Here is an 18,008-nt window from a genome sequence, read left to right as displayed (position 1 = left end):
ATTTTAAAATTTTTATCTCCCAGCAATTTAATGATCAGAATTCTTTTGATTTTCTGTGGGGAAGGATGGAGAGCATCCCTTCAAGTGTAAGAAAACCTTCAAACTCGAAGAATCAGAATACCTGGGGCATCTCCATTGACACATCAGAGCTTTCTGTAACAGAAGGGCAAGAATCTGTGCCATCAGGAGTGGGAGAAGGAAAACACTTAACTGTTACATGGCTGTAACAGAAACCATGACCATCTGCATAAATAGTGTCACATTTCCAGCTTTTGTGACAAAAGTCTGGCCTTTTCCTTTCTTCATGGAGAGGCATTCCCTGACTGAACCTTTGACTATCCACAAATGGATGTTTACTTAGAAATAACCAGATTTCCAGTTCTCTGTGCTTCAAAATAAGATATTGAAATGTGAAACTGGAAGAAATAGGCTCACAGTGGCACAGCATTTTAAATGACTGTTTTATTTCTCTCCACACGTGCTAGCTATAAATAAAATAAAAGTCTCTGAAAAATCTGCCTGAAAGCTTTAAATCAGAGCAATATTGGATCTTTGTATATCCACAGCAGTCCAACTGACTTGGTAGACACTGGCCTGGCTCCCAGACCAAAGCTCCTGGGGCTCTCTGGCAGCAACACAAAGCCATAAACACCAGATGCAATATATCTATCGAAATGAAATATCAGCAGTTTTGCACAATTGGCATTTCAGCAATGCAGGGTTCATTTAACTGGTTCCAGTGGTTTACCTTTGCACCTGAATCACATTTCTGAAGGTGCTGTTGTGGAATCTCACAAAAGCTATTTTCCCTGGCATGCCTGTGCTGCTGTCCCCTGATGTGTGTGAGCAACAGAAATTACTCTCCTCCTTGCTTGCTCCCTAATACCTGCCTGGTATTGTAGCACAAATGGTGGAAGGGATGTGAGAAATACTGCTGAGCCAAGCTATGTGCCAGCAGGCAAAGTGCAGCCTTGCTTCCTCCTTGTGTCCTAAGAATGAAGTGGCAGATTGGGAGTTTTAACAAATCACAGATGCCACGAAGACTCTAATGTGTGTGATGGAAAGGATCATGTTATTAGCTGTGCCAGTGTCTGCCAGGGTAATTTCACAGTTGTGCTTCTGCCTTGTGAACCCCAGGACAGTGGTTTTTTTCTCTGTGTCACTTGTGCAGGTTTTAATTTCACACCTATGGGATATTGGTGTCTGGTAAACAATTATTGTTGCTGATGAGACTTAGCCCAGGCCCTTGTGTCAAGTATTACCAAGTACATATCACTACAGGGATTCCATGCATTAAATGTATATTGGCTATTTTAGTTTTAAGCATAAAGATAGCAGGGAAAAAAAGAGGCAAAAAAAAAAAAAGAAGAAAAGGCTGTTACTTGCTCCTGCAGATTGAATTTCTTCTTGCTGTAATTGGCATTTAGTTAGAGCCACTCCCTACTTTTGTTTTATTTATTTTGTTGATTCGTAGTTTTGTCAAGTATGCTGGGAGAGTCTGAAAGCTGGCATGGCTATTAAACAAATTTTACAGTTTGTGTTGCAAAAGTGTTCAAGATTTTCATGGTACATGGGAAGGTTACTGAGAGTGGATGGATTTTGAGCCAGGCTCTCACTAAAAATCCTTGATGAGGCTTCAGCCTTGGTCTCATCTTTGCATAGGCAGGCAAGCTGATCTTTCATGTAGTAATTTTAACTGCCTTAGTATTATTTGCACAATCCAAACTAGTTAGAGAGGTTTCACCTCTTCTCTCCTGGTGGGTTCCCCCAGAGGGCTGTTCATGGGCAGGGGCAATGTGCTTGCTGATTGTGTCTCTCCTTCTCTACTGATTACCGGCAGAGTCTCATTATTTTCCTAAATCAAGGTGCACAAAAGTTTTAAGATTTGATTCTTTATGGGGATGTAAGCTCTCCCAGATGTTGCCTTGTGGATCTGAGCACCTCCAGATGGTCAGGCTGTTTGTGTTCCCTGGGTACCACACCAGATGCTTCACCTGCAGTCTATGCAACTCTTGCAAAAAGGCTTCCTGGGATGTGGACCCTGGCAGTTCCAGTGCTTTCTCTCTTTATTGCAGAATCCAAAGATAGCTCAGTATTTAAAAATTTACCTCCAATCTGTATCAGCAGTGCAAAGGCAGGATTGATTTTGCTGTTGCGCTCTGCTGTCAGGTCCCTGTAACAGTTGCTTTGTATCCTCTGCAATTAGCTCAAGCCTAAATCCTGAGTGAGTGATGGAGGATAACACTTGTAATTTGATCATTTAAGGAAAAAAAAAGCCACAAGGCAGAGAGGACTGTTGTTTAGTTAACAAACTGCTCTCAGTGTTAAGGCTTTTTTTTTAAAGTCTTTATTTTTCTATTGGGACAGTTACATAAATGCCTAATTTCAACAGTGTGAGTATGCCACAGCTTCTGTGGAATTTAAATGGGAGTGGCAGCAGCACTCTAACTTGAGGTTAGATATTTGAATTCTTTGATATACATTTGGATGTCTAAATTTGGATTTCTAAACAAGAACAATCTCTCTGTCTGCTTTGAAGCTTTGCTGAATGCAAAGGTAAGTATGAATGTGAGGGTGGTGTGTTCTCAGGTCAGCACCACTGTGTTTCCTTTGTTCTTTTTGCCCAGGCCAGCCCCATCCTTGTGAGAGTGAGAAGTTGTGAGAATGAGTGGGAATCCCACAAGTCTCACTGCCTAAGAACAGCAGAGTTCTGGTTCCTTCAGCTTCCAACAACCTGGGTTATGCTTTTGGAGATGTTAGTTCAACACCACTGCAACCTGCAGTATCACTCTGTTGCAATGTGGGTTTGGATCCCTACTTCCTTTTATTCCATAATCTGTTGGCATTAGGCTCTTTGCTGTGTTTCCAGACAAAACAAACTTGGCTCAAGTTCTCATCAAGTAGTACGAAGAAAGTGTAGTGATTGTCAGAAGCTCCAAAGACCACTGAGTTATTTTTTTATTACATTTTCAATTGTTTAAAGCAAGGCCTTGTTATTTGTGGGTACATGCTGGCTACTTGTGCCATTAGACCTTAGTCTCAATTGTTACAGTTACTGTCATAGTACAAATGATAATTTTGAACTTCTCAGCCTACTGTCTTTGAAATGTAAAATTTCTGTATTTCTTCTGTAGATGGAGTTCCTCATGGAACCAGAATCTATAGATGGAACCAGAATCTTAAGTGGTGCTTAAGACTGGAGAAAGTCTAGAGGAATTCTTACTATAGCAATATTGCTTAAAATCAAGGAATTCCTTTCCTGCACGCTGAATTGCTCCCATTCATAGTAGAGGACGGGACTGAATGATCATATCCAGCTTGCAGGCTTGTCCTCTTTCTCCCTGAAATGCTTTATTACAGAACTCAATTAAGAGCAAATTTCCCCTCAAACTCTGTCTTACAAGGTCATGTCTGCTTTTATGAAATATTGAATCTGCAGCTGCAGGATTAATTACAACAGTATTTTAAAACACGTGATGCTGGTGCAGCAGCTCTAATTAGAAATGGCCTGAGCTCACTGTGCAGGCCAAGTGTTGTTTCCAAACTGCAGCATCCACATGAGGAGTCAAGTTTATACATGTTGGAAGGACAGACAGAGTTACTTGTGGGAAAAACTGGAGTTTGCTGAGAAGTGCTGCTATGCTGTGATTTCTTACTCCTTTAATTTGAATTAGGTCAGTTTGAGCCAGGCTTTTGCCTCGGTAGCATTACTGAATTGCAGCAGTTTAGTGGAGAGGGAAGACCAGGGCTCAAACCTTCAGCTTTGTGTTACAGTGTGACCAATTTTGTACTTTGCAACCGAGGCCAGTAAGAAGTAATTAAAATGGAATGTGGACTGATGCTGGATGTTTATCACAGTAAGGCTCCCCTTGTGAGGAAGTCCAGCAGGCAGCCACAGGAAAAGATCCAGGAGATGAATACACCAGAAGAGTTCTGTTGTACACTATAAATTGCCCACTGCTGTATCAGGCAGTGTGTGTTGATCACAGACCTGATCCTGAAGAACATCTCCTTTCCTTGAATATGAAACATGGCAACCCACTGTAGGAGGGCTCAGGATTGACACTGCTGTCCTGCAGGGATAATGAGGAATTTACCAAAGCAGAGCAACAGATGCCTTCAGAGATGTGAGTATGATTAACTCCATAAATACGTATTATGAAATCACGGGCAGTGTTCTAACTGTAATGAATTTCCCCTGAGGGAAAATATGCCTGAGTAAAGAAATCAGAAAGAACTTGATGCCAAATGCAGAATGGAAGGGAATTACTATAAGGCTGGAGTCTATCCACATTTTTTCCTCAGTAGTCTTTTCCTTTGAAGACTCAGATGAGGAGTTATTTCTCTTCATTTTATTATCCTCTAATCTCCAAAATCTGTATTACTTTCCTAACACACACTGGATGTATCATGTGCATATATAGCATTCCCTGGGAGCCTTGTTATTGCTTTATAGTCACTGCAGGTGAATTTGTTTATAAAAAGGCAAGCATCTACTTGAGACAGCATAAGTCAGTATTTGCTCCTGTGCTGAAAGTAGATTTCTGAGTGTTATAATGTAAAGGAGATGATGGGTTTTTTTCTACAAAATTGTGAGACCAAATAACCCTGGAGGTGAATCCAAGCAGTCCTCATAAAGACTGTTTATTATAAAGTCTCACTTGTCAGACATGGAGGGCTTTTAACATCACATCTGGGTTAGATGCTTGAGTTTGCAAATTAGCCTTAAAGCTGCTGGTATTTCCATGGTGTTCAGCCTTGCCTCAAGAAATCCTAGTGTAAAACTCACTGAAAAAATTGCCTAGACAGTCCCTGCTTGTCAGTGTGTCCTGGCAGAAGGTGATGAGTTATTCCTGCATTCTGAGGACCCTTGCTTGCAGGAGCATCTGTTGGCAGCAAATATGTGAGCTCATGAATTCCCCCAGTGTGAAATTAGGTTAGAGGAGCACAAAGCTGTGTTAAAACTGCCTTGTGCCAGGAGTGGGTTCTGGTGGCCTCAAAGCCTGGACTGACAGTACTTTATTCCAGCCATTATGTCCCAAAATCTCATACTGGCAAAGGGTGGGGTCAGTCAACTGAAAAAACTGTCCTTCTGTTATGTCCATTCTGATCTCCATGTTTCTTTACTATTCCACAGTGAACTTCATTGGTAAATATCTTAGAGCAGTTTTTTGGTTTGGTTTTTTTTTTTTTCTGTGCCTTTCAGAGCAGAGAGAAGAACAAGTGCCCAGTTAAGCTGAGGTTCAGGTTATCTGTGAGAGAAGGCTCATCAGTGACAGTTTTCAGTGAGTAAAAATGGGTAAAAAGCTGTAATTCCTTGGGGCTGGCTTGGTTCTGCTAAGAGCAGACAACCAGTGTAGCCCTATCTCCAGTCCTGTGTGCAGTCAGGGTCCTGACAGCACTAGGCACTCTGCTGAAGTGGATTAAATACATGGTTTGGGGGTTTTTGAATAAGGAAGAGCTCTCTCTAACCTCACAAGTGAAACAAGCCATATAACTTCACTAAGCCCTTCTGCAGTGAGCTTTATAAGGCCTGATGGAATGAGAGCTGTTTTTTTGTCCAGTCTTGATTTGACTGGTTCAGCACGTGCTTAAGAGCTCTGCTGAGTCTAGGCTGAAAAATAACTTTTCATGTGGGAATGCTGCAGAAAGGATAATGATCACAAGAGTCTGGATGATAGCAAAGGCTTAATTCAGCCTGCTCCTTTTGAGCCTCAGCTCATATTGCTTTGGCATTAATAAGATGTTGAGGTGTAGACTTTAGTTTAATTTTTCATCAGATTTTTTTAGCTTGGGTTTTGTCCCTTTTTGCCTCTGTGTGTCTTTCTAGTCTCAAATACTCCAGAGAAATTGTAATTTAAAAATCCTTTTCCAACTGACCCTGAATTTTCAGTCATGACTTTCATCAGATTTAAATGCTATTTGATTTGTAAATGTTGGCTGATATTTGGGCTGATTAATTTCACATACTGATTTCTGGAAGCTGCAATACTCCAATTCACGGATAAATACTGCCCTAGCATATGGAAAATGGCAAATGATCCAGCTGCTTTGGGGCTTCCAAGTAGAGATGCATTAAAAAGATCTGGCTTTTCTGCATGTTTCTGCCTTCTGAAATGTCTCTGCAGCTGTTCAATTGATAGAAATACAGATTCCCAGATAGTTTGTACAGTTGAGAGTGTGTGGCATTCTAGGATATCTCCAGAAGTCAAGACTGATACATCCATATCTAACATCTGTAAGATATCTATGTCTATTTTCCCAGCTATCTCTCTGAAGGTGCCTTAACATGTCTCTGTCATACTCAAGCCAAATTAGGAGCAATTGTTTGTTCTGATCTAAAATTCTGATCCTGCTGAGAGCAAGAGAAGTTTGGTTGGTGGGAGTCAGATATTTGGCTGGTTTCTTTCAATTGTTATCTGCAACTTGCTTCTCATTTTGCTTTTTGAATATATCACTGAGCTTCCTCAGTAAGAAGTTGTAATTTGTACAGCTGGAGGCTGAATGAGCCTTTGATCACCAGCTGTGGTTACTATTTCTGACTATTCTTCATCACTTCAGACACTAATAGTCAATGTGCCCTGTGGACCCACAGGGTGCTCACTCTTGTTGTGGCAATATAATTTAGTGGTTAGTGTTCAATCCTGTGTCTTCCACACACAGGATTGCTTTGTGATTGGCATTTTGTGTGGTAAAGAGGGAATGAATTGGAAATTTCATCCTGAAACAGAAGTGCATTCACTAGCCTAGGTAGCTTTTCAACTCAGCCCAATAAAACAGAGTTTATTTCCTCTCTGGTAATTTTAGAAGATATTACTCAAAAATATTGTTTGTTTCAGACAGCTCTGCAACTCTTCCCTCTTATCACCCTAGGAACTGGATATAGTGGAGGCTTTTTGATTTGTGCAGGTGAATATTTCATTGCCAGAGTTAAAAGACTCTTCAGAATGCTCTGGCCAGTACCAAAACTGGATTCCTCCTCACTGACTTAAAAGAAAAAAATTGCAACTGCAGTTGGCCTGAGGGGTTTGCATTTCAAGCTCCATGACTTTTCTCAGATGTTTTTCTTAGGTTGGGCATTTTAGAATTGTTTAGGCTCATCCCACAGTGACCTTGGCCTTCTTGGGTCTCTCTGCAGTAACAGCTGTGTGAAGATGAGTTCCATATACTTGTCAGGAGCTCAGTTACTTTGTTGGCCAGTGCATTTAGAAAGGTGCTGTCAGTCTGGCTGATTCAATTCCACAGGACATCTTGATTTTTTCCAGTGCTGCTCTTATTACTTTATTCCTGCATGTCAGGTGGTGTCTCAGCATAGACAGTGACCTACATAATAGCTATTTTTTCTTCTCCCTTTTTCTAACCCCAATCAAACTTCAGTGGGAATAGTCATTCCAAAGACATTGCTTGACTTGGTTGTTACCTCCCTATTTGATTGCTTCCTCTGCTTGCTTGGTCCATCAGAGACCTACTGTTTCTCTAGACATCTCCCTTTTGATATATTTCAGGCTTTTTTTTTATTTCTTCTGGCAATTTATTGTCCTGGATTTTTTCTTTATTATATGTTTCTCATTTTTCCTGTCAAAGCCCATTCCATCTGTTAAAAACAGATGAACTGGATTTACAGTGCCTGAAATATTGTTTTGGCCCTAGAACTCACCCTCTGCCACACCATTAGAAATTATTGCAACTTCTCCGTGTCTTTACTTTAGAGAACCCATTGAAATCAGGCAGACATGTGGCACCTTTCTAGCAGGAGAATATTTATTTAATCCCCGTGTAGAGGAGCAGAGAGCAAAATCCTAAATCCATTCAAATCAGTGGGGCTTTTCCTGAGCTCCAGCTGAGTCGTGGCTTAATGATCAGGTTTGTGCTCTGTAGTCAGCCTTGCAGCAAGAGGAGAGAGGAAGCACAAAGCAGGATTTTCACTCCCATGTTCTGGCAGTGTGCTACAGCAAGAGGTGAGGGATTTGAAGGACAAAGTTTTCTTCTGGTTCTGGCACCAACCTCCTGAAAGATACTTTAAAATTCATGTTCTCACATTTTGGCTGTGAGAGAAATGGCAGATTTGTCTTTACAAACAAGCTGTGGGTCTGCTGGTAGATAAAGCTAGCACCGAGAGATAAAAGAAACAATGGGAAGGATTCCATTGATTGATGAATGGAAAAAGATATTTGCTTTTACAAATAAACTTTTGGGTTGCTGGTAAATTAAATTGGACATTGAAAGATGAAAGATACAATGAAAAAAACAAAAAGAGAGAAAATATGAAAGAAACAAATCCCCTAAATTCCATAAGAATTAAAAATTAAAAAGGAGGGTTATACATTAGAGAGAAATCTTTGGTATCAGGTGTATCAGGAAGTCTGTACCTCTCAAGTACCTCAGCCAATGGGGAAAGAGAGAAGGGAAATGCAGCCAGGAAATTGGGATAAAAGGGAGGCTGTGTCCTCCAAAAATTGGAGAGATCCCAGGGGAATGCCCCATGGCCTCTTCCTTTATTTGAATAAAGTAAAAGGACTCCTCTCTCTCCTTTTTGGACATAAACCTATAATGTTTGTGGATTAATTTTTCTAACAGCTGTAAATTAAGAAGGTTTCTCAGCAGCACAGCACAGTTTGAATGAAGTTGTGCTGGTGTGTTGCAGTTGTATCTGAGGTTCTGGAGATAAATGTCTGGCTGGGGCTTGCTAAGCCCAAAAAGCAACAGATCAGCCTAAACTGGGCGGTTTCTTCAGGTGCTTAAGTGTGTTTCCTGGAGGGCCCCTAATTTATTCCCTGTGAATTGTGATGATGTGTCCCGCTGAAAGTCCTCTGGTTTGATGGCAAGCCTGGCCTGTTCTCCCAGCAGAGAAGTTTGCTGAAATAGGGTGGGTTAAAAAGGCTTTCCCCTGTTGCCGTCCCTTGCTGAAGAGCAGCTGGAACAGTGAAAACTGCTGAGAGCACTGGTTCAAAGAAGCAACGTTAGGAGCTGAAGATAAGAGCATTTATCTCCATGTCAGCACTACTCAGTGTCTTCACTGGACTCCCAACACACCAGTAAGAAGGAGCTTAGGCTGGAGATGCTGGAATACCAGGAGTCCAGGGGGGGTGTTTATCCCCCCAAAACATGGCACACATCAAATCAATTACACGGTGCCAATGTATCCCCCGTCACCAGCCAGTGCTGTGAGCTTGGAGAAAATATGTTCTCCTGGGCACTAGAGGAGTCTCCTCCCTTTGGATGCTGATTGAATTTGAAATGTATATTAGGGGAGAGAGAGAGAAAAGAGGGAGAGGAGACGGAATCTCACATGTTCTGCAGCAAATTGCCACATCGATCTTGTCACTTGGCAGACACAGTTGGACCTGAGGCTGTGAGTCCGTGGGATGTGCTGTATTTCTGTCATGAATTGTCAGCCTCAGAGAAGCTCAGGAGAAAGAGAGACATGGTATCAGAGTAGGAAACCGTTAACAAAGGGACCAGCAAGCTGTTTAACAGCAAATCAGAGCAGCTGCAGTTTTGGATTGTGCTTGCCTTCAACAGCTACAAATGTGCTTTGTCCTCGTCTCCTCCCCCATGAAGCGGTGATGGGGAGAGGTGAGGCATTAGGGAAGGACTGGTGTTTCCATGGAGGCTGCTGTTCCTCGTGGCTGATGGCACCTGCAGGCCCCAGAGGAGCCCTCAGCCTGCCCTGTGTCTGCCCTTGTCCCTCTCCCACAGCCCTCCCTGGAGCTGTGTCTGGGACAGCTCCTCCACATGGGTTTTTCCTCTGGGCTTCACCCCAAAATGACAGCCTGTGTTACACATCACTGATGGCCAGTTTGGGAGCTGACAGGATCACACTTAGCATCTGCAGAGACCTAATCCTGGAATCAGAAACTTTTCTGAAATAGCTCTGTCCATCGGGAATGTGGCTTAAAATCCTGGTTTTGCTTACATCACTGGAGGCACTGCCGGTGGAGCCACAGCCAGGCAGCAGGAGCAGCATCCACCAGGAGGTGCAATCCAACCCCAACAAAGCTGAACACTGGCAAACCCATCCGGATGAATAGAGGGCCTTGGGCATCCCTCTGCCTGGAGGTTTGTACCCTGTGGAATGATGTCAGTGCCTTGGGATGCTTGTATTTCTCCCAGGCAGAACCAAAACACTAGAGAGCGCCATGGATTTGCAGATTTTGGCTTGTGAAGTGCAGTCTGAGGCTGTGAGGGCTCCCTGAGGAGGAGGATGTAGAGGGAGCTGTGCTCTTGGGTATGGAGAGGTGGCTTCCCTTTGGATACGGGAGCTGCAGGTGCAGACCAGGATGAGATGTTGAGATGTCTCGGGAGGTGCCCATGAGGAGCTTCACAGGAGGATTGACTTTGGTTTTGAGCTCACACTTCCCAGTCTTTGTGAAGAAAACTTTAAATTTTCAAGTCCTTCAGTACACAAACAATGTTTAGTGTTTCAGTACGTTTGAATGGCCGAGTAATTTCTTTAAAAACAGGCTGGATCAGATTGTTCTGCTGTCTCTTATTCCCACCCATCCAGCAGTCACAGACTCCACGTAGGCTTCACATGGGCTCTACCCTCTCCTTCCCTGTGGGAGGGGGAGAAGCTCATGAACATTTTAGCAGTGCCCCTGCTGTTCCAGTGTGCTCTGTCCTGGATCTTCTCCCATCATCCAAGGCCACCTGAAGCTCCCCTCTACCCTGACTTGGGGAAGCTGTCTGCATGGAATCATGCTCCTCTTATTCACTGATCATGTGATGCTGATGACTAAACTTTCATTAAAATGAGCTGTCCTTTTTTTAACTCCCTTGCAGAAAAAGAGGCTTTACTGAAACCTCACATCTTTCAGAAGATGTCCATATCCATGCATGCAGAAGTACTTTTTCACATAAAAAATTAGGAGTTTTTTTTAAAAGGGAGGTGATTTGTAAATATTTTGGGATTTTAAGTTCACTATTTTTCTCCTCCTTTTCTTGTGCTACTTAAGCTAAGAGGCTAAATGAAGTCTTGCCATTATTTTTCCTCTCTCTTTTGTTGTCTTGTGGATGTTTTATTATCTTGACATTTCTGAAAATATTTCCTATTGTGAGGGCTCAAAAGTAATAAAAGTGAAAGAAAATGGTAGAAAAGGAAAAAGATGGTAAAAAGATGCTTAGGAGGAAATGTTTCTATTGACATTGCTAACAGGAGGAAAAAGATGAGGGAATAGATTTTTTTCCTCCCTCATCAAAATTCTTAATGATGTAGATGTTTAGAAGTTTAATTGAGGAAAAAATCAGATTTTGGCAGGTCTGAATGGCTACAATTTGTCCTGTCCTGCTTTGACCTTCCTCGGCTCTCCCTGGCCTTACTGCAGGCCCTCTCTGCCCCTCAGGCTGTGTCAGGAGCACCTGGGAACGGCAGATGAGAAGGAGCCTTGGGGCAGAGCACCCTGGGAGCAGTGCTGGAGGCATCTGTGTGCTTGGGGGAACCCCATGGATACAAAGAGCTCAGTCCAAGGGGAAAACATCCAAGGGGGAGCCTTCCCCCCTGTGCTCTGAGAACTTCCTCTCTCCTCTCCTTGGAAGGGGATATCACCCATCCAGCACGGATCCAGACTGGAATTTCCAAGCATGATAATATGCCTGGCAGCAGGCAGAGGATTACTGGCTGCAGAAATAAGTTTTCAGGAAGTGTCTTTTTGAGATACTATCTTTTTTGTTTGGACAATGTTGGAGCTATGCAAGTCCCTGAAAAAAACAACCCTGGACACACAGCTCTTGAAATGAAGAAAAATGAACACTAAGTTAGAAAAATGGGGCAAAACACCCAGAAATACATTAGAGTTCAGTGGAGGTGTTGGAAGCAGATAATAGGAAGGATCTGGAAGGTTTTGTGATGGGAATATTGCCAAACTGCAAATATGCTATAAATGTCTTGGGGACTGAGGCACACAGGATATAAACCATCTGAAAAAGAACAGATTTCATGGCTCTGCTGATCCGAGAACAACGTGTTTACTGGGAATGTTGGATTAAAACTGAGTTTCTCCATCAACAACTGTCATCAGTGTGTGCTGTGTTGTAAGTGGGCAGGGGACTTCTGCCTGCATTAAATTAAGGAGTGCAGTGTTAGGAATAGTTTCCTTACTTGGGATGGTGTCACTCCAAGCCTCAAGGTAATTTATATTTCAGGTAGGCATGCTGTAGTTTAACAAGGCTAAATATGGACAAATGGAAGCCTGATGTGGGAGCAGATGCACTGGAAGCAACAGCAGAGTTTATGGAGAATAGCTGAATATCCTTCATATTGTACGAACAAGCATAAGCAGTTTTTTTATTTAAAATTGGATTTTGGGACAAAGCACAGCTGGTACAAAGCTTTAGCATGAATTCAAATGCTGCTGCTTATTAGTGCAGTAACTGATTATTTACAAGTCCTAGCTCTTTCTTTGCTGTTTAATACTCTGGCAGCCACAGACCTACGTAGCATGTTGCAAACATAAGGTTTTCAGGGAAAATCAGCTGCTTGTTCTTACAGTATTTGGCAAGGCAGGAGAACTTAGTCACAACTTGCTAGAGGTAATCTTGCATCTTCCTTGGCAAAGAACGGGTGGGAAGAAAGAAACAGAGAGGGTGTCAGTATCCTTCTGGCCAGTGTAAAAATAGCAAGTTGGACAAAAGTCAGACAGATGATTTAACCATTTTTCATCTCTTTGCTTAGAGAACCAGGGAAAAGTGTGTTTGACAAATGAGTTATCAGGTCAGCCCCTCAGCAAAAGAAAACCTTTCTGAGCAAGAAAAGAACTATCCTTTCCCAGTTACTTTGTAGTTCCTACTTTAGTCTTTTGTGAATAATGGTCATTTGGGGACTTCTTTTAAAGTGTGGTTTTGTTTTTGTTTTTTCCCTTACAAAGAAGAAAAAAGTCAGCATGTAGAGACATTAATTGGTTGTGCCCTCCTTGCTCCAGGAGTGCTGGTGGAAAAAGAAACCCAGCGATCATCCTTAGTGCACATGGGCTTCATAACACTTGGCACTAGGCAGCAGGCAGGATGAAAGGGTGTCTCTTGACAACCAGCCTGTACTGGCAGCCTTTACTGCAGGCAACAAATTAATCCACTCAACTGTGTTCTGCATAATTGTTGATACTGCCTTAATTGGTGCCATACGTTTCCCTTGCCGACATGTCCATCATGTTAATGTCTAGGGACTGTTGTTTCCTGCCAGCCCAGGAGCAGCACAGCCTGCTCTGTCCCAGCTGAACTCCCACCTGAAATGCCTTAGTAAGGAATTGGATGTTATGGCAAGGGGAAAATGAAGGGCCATGTTGGGGCATGACTCAAAATTCATGGGAATAAGAAGTGGGACTCCTGATTTCAGTAGTGTTTGGAGATGAGCCAGCTCTTCCAGGGCTCTCTAAAGGCAATCCATTTCAGCTGAAGTCAAATCTGAGGGCAAAGGAGCTTATTCTCCTGCTCCCAGGAAATCCCTGGCAGGGGCAGGCAAATGTTTTCCAAGCTGTGGGGCGTCCAGGTCAAGGCAGCTGCAGAGCTAATTGACCCCAGAGCAATGGCTTTGTGGGTTGGGATTATCATTCCAAATTTCATCCATTAATAAAGTGGCAGCCGAGGCAGAGCCTGGAGTGCAAATGCAGCCTGCTGTCCCTCCTCCATGTGCTGTGCTGTGCTGACAGGGCTGGAAGCTGCTGGGAGGGCAGGGAGGGAGCTGGCTGCAGCCCAGGCTGAGGTGAGCATGCAGGGCCAAGGGTAGTGAGCTCCTGAGAGGGAGCAGCCATCCCAGGAGCAGCAGGCAGAGGCATGGCTGAGCCCTTCCTCCCTGCCAAGGCAGGCTGCAGGCACTGGCTGGTGTTACCTCTGAAGGGTCAGCCTCAGAAAATCCCAAGTCAGGCACTGAAATAAAAAGGCATCTCTGTGGTCAGTTGCACAGCTCCTAAACAAGGAGCTCCACCATTCCTCTGGTTTACTGAGGAGTTCCATGCTCACAGTCATTGGGGTTTGGAAGCAGCCAGAATCCTTATGATGGGCACTGAATGGTTCTGTGTTCCAAGTGCTGGGACCATGAACTGTGTGCCAGGCACCAGCCAGCAGACAGTGAGGAGGATCAAATATTGGATAACATTTTATTCACTAGGTCACACCCCTGCTGAGCACTGAATTATCTGGTTTGGGGAAAATGGCACACAGTTTGGGATGTGAAGCTCTATGTGCAGGGAGGGCAAACAGTGTTTGCCCAGGTGACCCTGCCTCAGACACCTCTGGGTGCCACTTTGCTTCTGCAATGAAATTGTTCACTGTAACATTGCCTGTGCACAGAAACACACACACACACACTCTCTCTCTTTCTCTCTCCCTCTTTCTGCTCCAAAGCTTAATTGATGTGAACTTCACTTATTTTCATCATTTCGTGTGCCATCATTTCTTGTTCAAGCTGTTGGCTGGTTTTAGGCAAAAATGAGAGATGCAGAGATGAGAGAAAGTTTTTTCCCTATCCTTTTGTAAAGCCATCAGGGTGTATTTAGGCTATGGCCAGTGCATGTTTCAAAAGCTCATTTAAGAAAGCAGTAAAACACTGGGAAACACTTGTTTGCAAAGGTTGTAAATTCTAATGTTGACATTTGGGTGTGGAGCAGAGAGAAGCAGGAGGAGAATAAATGCCAAAATAAATGTGTTACCATAATTTTCAGAGGAATAAGGTTGCATGGGTTTTTTCAAGTGTAGCTAAAAAATATAAGTCTGCCGAGCCATAATGTTTTATTTAAAAGTCTTCACATTCTTAGAAACCTGTTTTTTGTGCATGGAATGCAGTGGCAGTATTGGTAATCAAAATGCCAAAAGAAATGTTATTTTTTTTTTGAAAGCTGTGGACTCCGTCACCCTTTGTGGTTTCCAGGAACTGGCATTGGGAAACTAAACTAGACGAAACTAAACTAAACTAAACTAAACTAAACTAAATGTTGCTTCAGAAGGTTCATGTGAGAGACAGATAAAATGGCTGAACTAAAGGAAAATCTTTATGAAAAAGTTAAGTGAGCCCTCCAAGCTGTTTCTGGAGTCTCTTTGTACACCTTTGGTGAGCCAAAGTACATCTGCAGCGCTGAGAATGCCCTGTCTGATGCAATTTCAAGTTTGGAATTACAGCTTCCACCCAAAATCCTTTCTAGCCTCAGAACTCAAAGGATATGGGCACCAGTTGGATGAGCTTTCTTCTTCCTTAAGGAGCCTTCCATCACTGCAGGGAGAGGTGCAGCTGAGAAATGCAGCTTTTCCAGGAAGCAGAGGGAGGAGGTGTTGGCTTCATGCACAGAGGGATCATAATCCCTGGGCTGTCCTAATGACAGCAACAGCCCAAGAGGTGTTTGAACCTCTCCCAGAGGCAGAGCAGGCTCAGCACCTTGTCTCTGCTCCCTGGAGCAGGGCAGGGTTGGGCCACTGCTGCTGCTGCTGCTTGGGGATTGCTCTGATGGAATCTGGTATAAATCAGGGATCCTGCTTGGGATCCTGGAGTTGCCACTAGCAGGTGTTTCTGCAGGGGAAAAAACCTTTTACATTACTTCAGCCTGCTAGGAAATAATCTCAGCTAAGCTGTCTGGAGAGATCAAACATTTCCCCACGCTTCCACTGTAGCAAGAAGTCCTTAAAGAATCCTGAAGTGTGTTTTGTCAGCACTTGAAATTGAGATGACATCATCTTGTAATATATGTCTATAAAATCAAGGCACAGCAGCCTTCCCTTTCATAACATGTGCTGCTGTGAAGGAGACTTGAACACTGCAGCTGCTGGTCAGAGTACAGTACTGCCCCTTTCCCCTGCTGCTTTAATTGCCTCTAGTAGCCTTTTCTAGCACAGGAAGTTTATATTATCTTTTCCAATTGAAACTTTATTAATGTTGAGTAAGGAGCTGGACTTTAGATACTTTGTCTAATGTAGTTGTACTTGAGCACTTGGAATTTAGGGACCTACAATGATAACAAACTGGACTGCCTAATGCTTCAATATTACAAGTTATTTTTCATGAGAATTCTACTCTAGAATATATTTCTATGATACAATCATCAGGTGCTGTTTTCCCATATGATTCAGTTTAATCAAGATGCCATTGTTTACTCCTTCTGTGTTTCTAGTAGTATGTTTTGGAATTTTTGGGGGAAGAAAATGTCACAAATCGAATTGGGTCAAATGCTGCAGTGGCTTTAGGTTACTTCTGCTTTTGACCAAGTCTAAATATTTCTTAACCTCCAAAAATGTCACTTCTGGAAGTGGGGATGCTTTGCTGGGGCTAATGCCAGCTCAAGCAGGAATCACCATTCCCTTTTTTTTCTGTTTCTGGTTCTCAGAGGCTGCAGTGCCAGGTGCTGGAGCTGCCAGCGAGCTGAGAGCCTTCATCCCCCTGTCAGCTCCCACCTGGCCCTCCATAAACACCTCCAGCCACTTCAGCCTTGCTCAGCTCCTCAGGGGACCCATTTCAGCCCAAAACAGAACCCCTGTAAATCACAAATTAAAAGTGTTTTACAAGCCTATACACCAAGTGGGGAAGGTGCACACAGGGCACATTGTTCTCATGTGGCTGTAACTGAGGCCAGAAAGGGCAAGAAAAGGGAGTGAGGCCACAGAAAGGTCCCAAAGGAAGAGCCCCCAGCTGGGCACCAACAGGCCCATGAGCCTGGCAGCTTGCTGGTGATGGCTGCAGCTGCATTCGGCTCTTGGAAGCCTTTCTGAATTCAGAGGCACGGGAGGAGGCCCCAGGAGCACCCAGGAGGCAGCAGATGCTGAGATCCCTGCTGGGTGAGCAGAGGCTGCCCCGGGCAGGGCAGGGTGCAGGGGCAGGGGAGCAGGGTGGGAGCAGGGGAGGAGGCAGCAGGGCACCTGGAGGGGTCACAGGGGCTGGCTCCCAGCTTTGAAGGATGGGCTGTTTGTCAGGGAGCAACAAATCGCTGTGAGACCCAGAGGCAAAGGGAAAATGTCCTGAGGATCTGCTCCAGTGGCATTTGTGGACTGAAAGCTGGAGGTGCTGAGAAAGCAGCTGGGCTGCTGTCACCCTGTGGCCAGAGACCCTGCACTCTGCAATTTAAATTAAGCTGTCATGGACCTCAAGATTTTTGTGCTTTCATCCTGGCCCACCTAAATTCTGTCTACTTGATTTTTTTTTTTCAAGGATGCAGGCAAGACCAAGGGAGAAATAGCCTTACATTTAACATAATTGTAGTATTTATATTTGAGGGAAATAGTTTGAAATTTGAGTTTGAAATAGTTTTAATGTTTAGCTGTAAAAATGGCTTTAATATTTGAGATGGGTTTTAATCCATCCTCCTAAGTCTTTCCTTTTTTCCCTGGGTTAAACTTGAACTTTGTAAGCACTGATGATATGAAAAGATATAATTAAATAAATGTATCTAAAGAAATTAAGTGCATTAGGATTCTGCCAAGCTTTGTGCAGGGCTTACCTCTCTTACCTCTTATTTGGTGTTGTATCTGGGCTCTCTTCCAAAGCTTTGCATGCCTTGTGTGGCTTTCTTGGCCTCACTGGAGCTGCATCCCAGTGTACAGTGCTCCTGGATGTACCACGGGGGTGGAATGGGTGATTCCCCATGCCAGAGGCTGTCCCAGCTGTGGTGGGAACACCTCAGAAGACAAGGAGGTGCAGCACAAAGCTGTGATTAAGTTCCAGCTTTCAGAGCTGATGCGAAGATCACATTTAAAACCAGAGCAGGGTGAGGCAGCTCTGGGCTGCCTTGGATGTTTTTATCAGCAGCTGGTGCTGCTGCCTGCCTGTGATCCTGCTGCTGGGGAGATGCAAGACAGCAAGCAGTGACTCTTCTGCCACCTTGACTGCTCCCAGCTGGGGGCTGCACTGTCCACAGGGAAGGGTCTTTGTCAGGAGTGGTGCTGGGAGAGGTGTAACCTGCAGCTCCTGGAAAATCTCAGTGGTCACAGCCTCAGCTCAGGACTTTTATGGGCCTTATTTCACTAAAGGTGGTTTTTTTGGTTGTTACTGCCCTTTGTCCGTGCCCTGCTCACCTACAGAGGAGCCCAGCTCTGTCACC

Source organism: Molothrus aeneus, chromosome 3, assembly GCF_037042795.1.
Source record: "Molothrus aeneus isolate 106 chromosome 3, BPBGC_Maene_1.0, whole genome shotgun sequence".
Lineage (NCBI taxonomy): Eukaryota > Metazoa > Chordata > Aves > Passeriformes > Icteridae > Molothrus > Molothrus aeneus.
The sequence above is the reverse complement of the archived record's forward strand: the minus strand, read 5'-3'. Positions refer to the sequence as shown.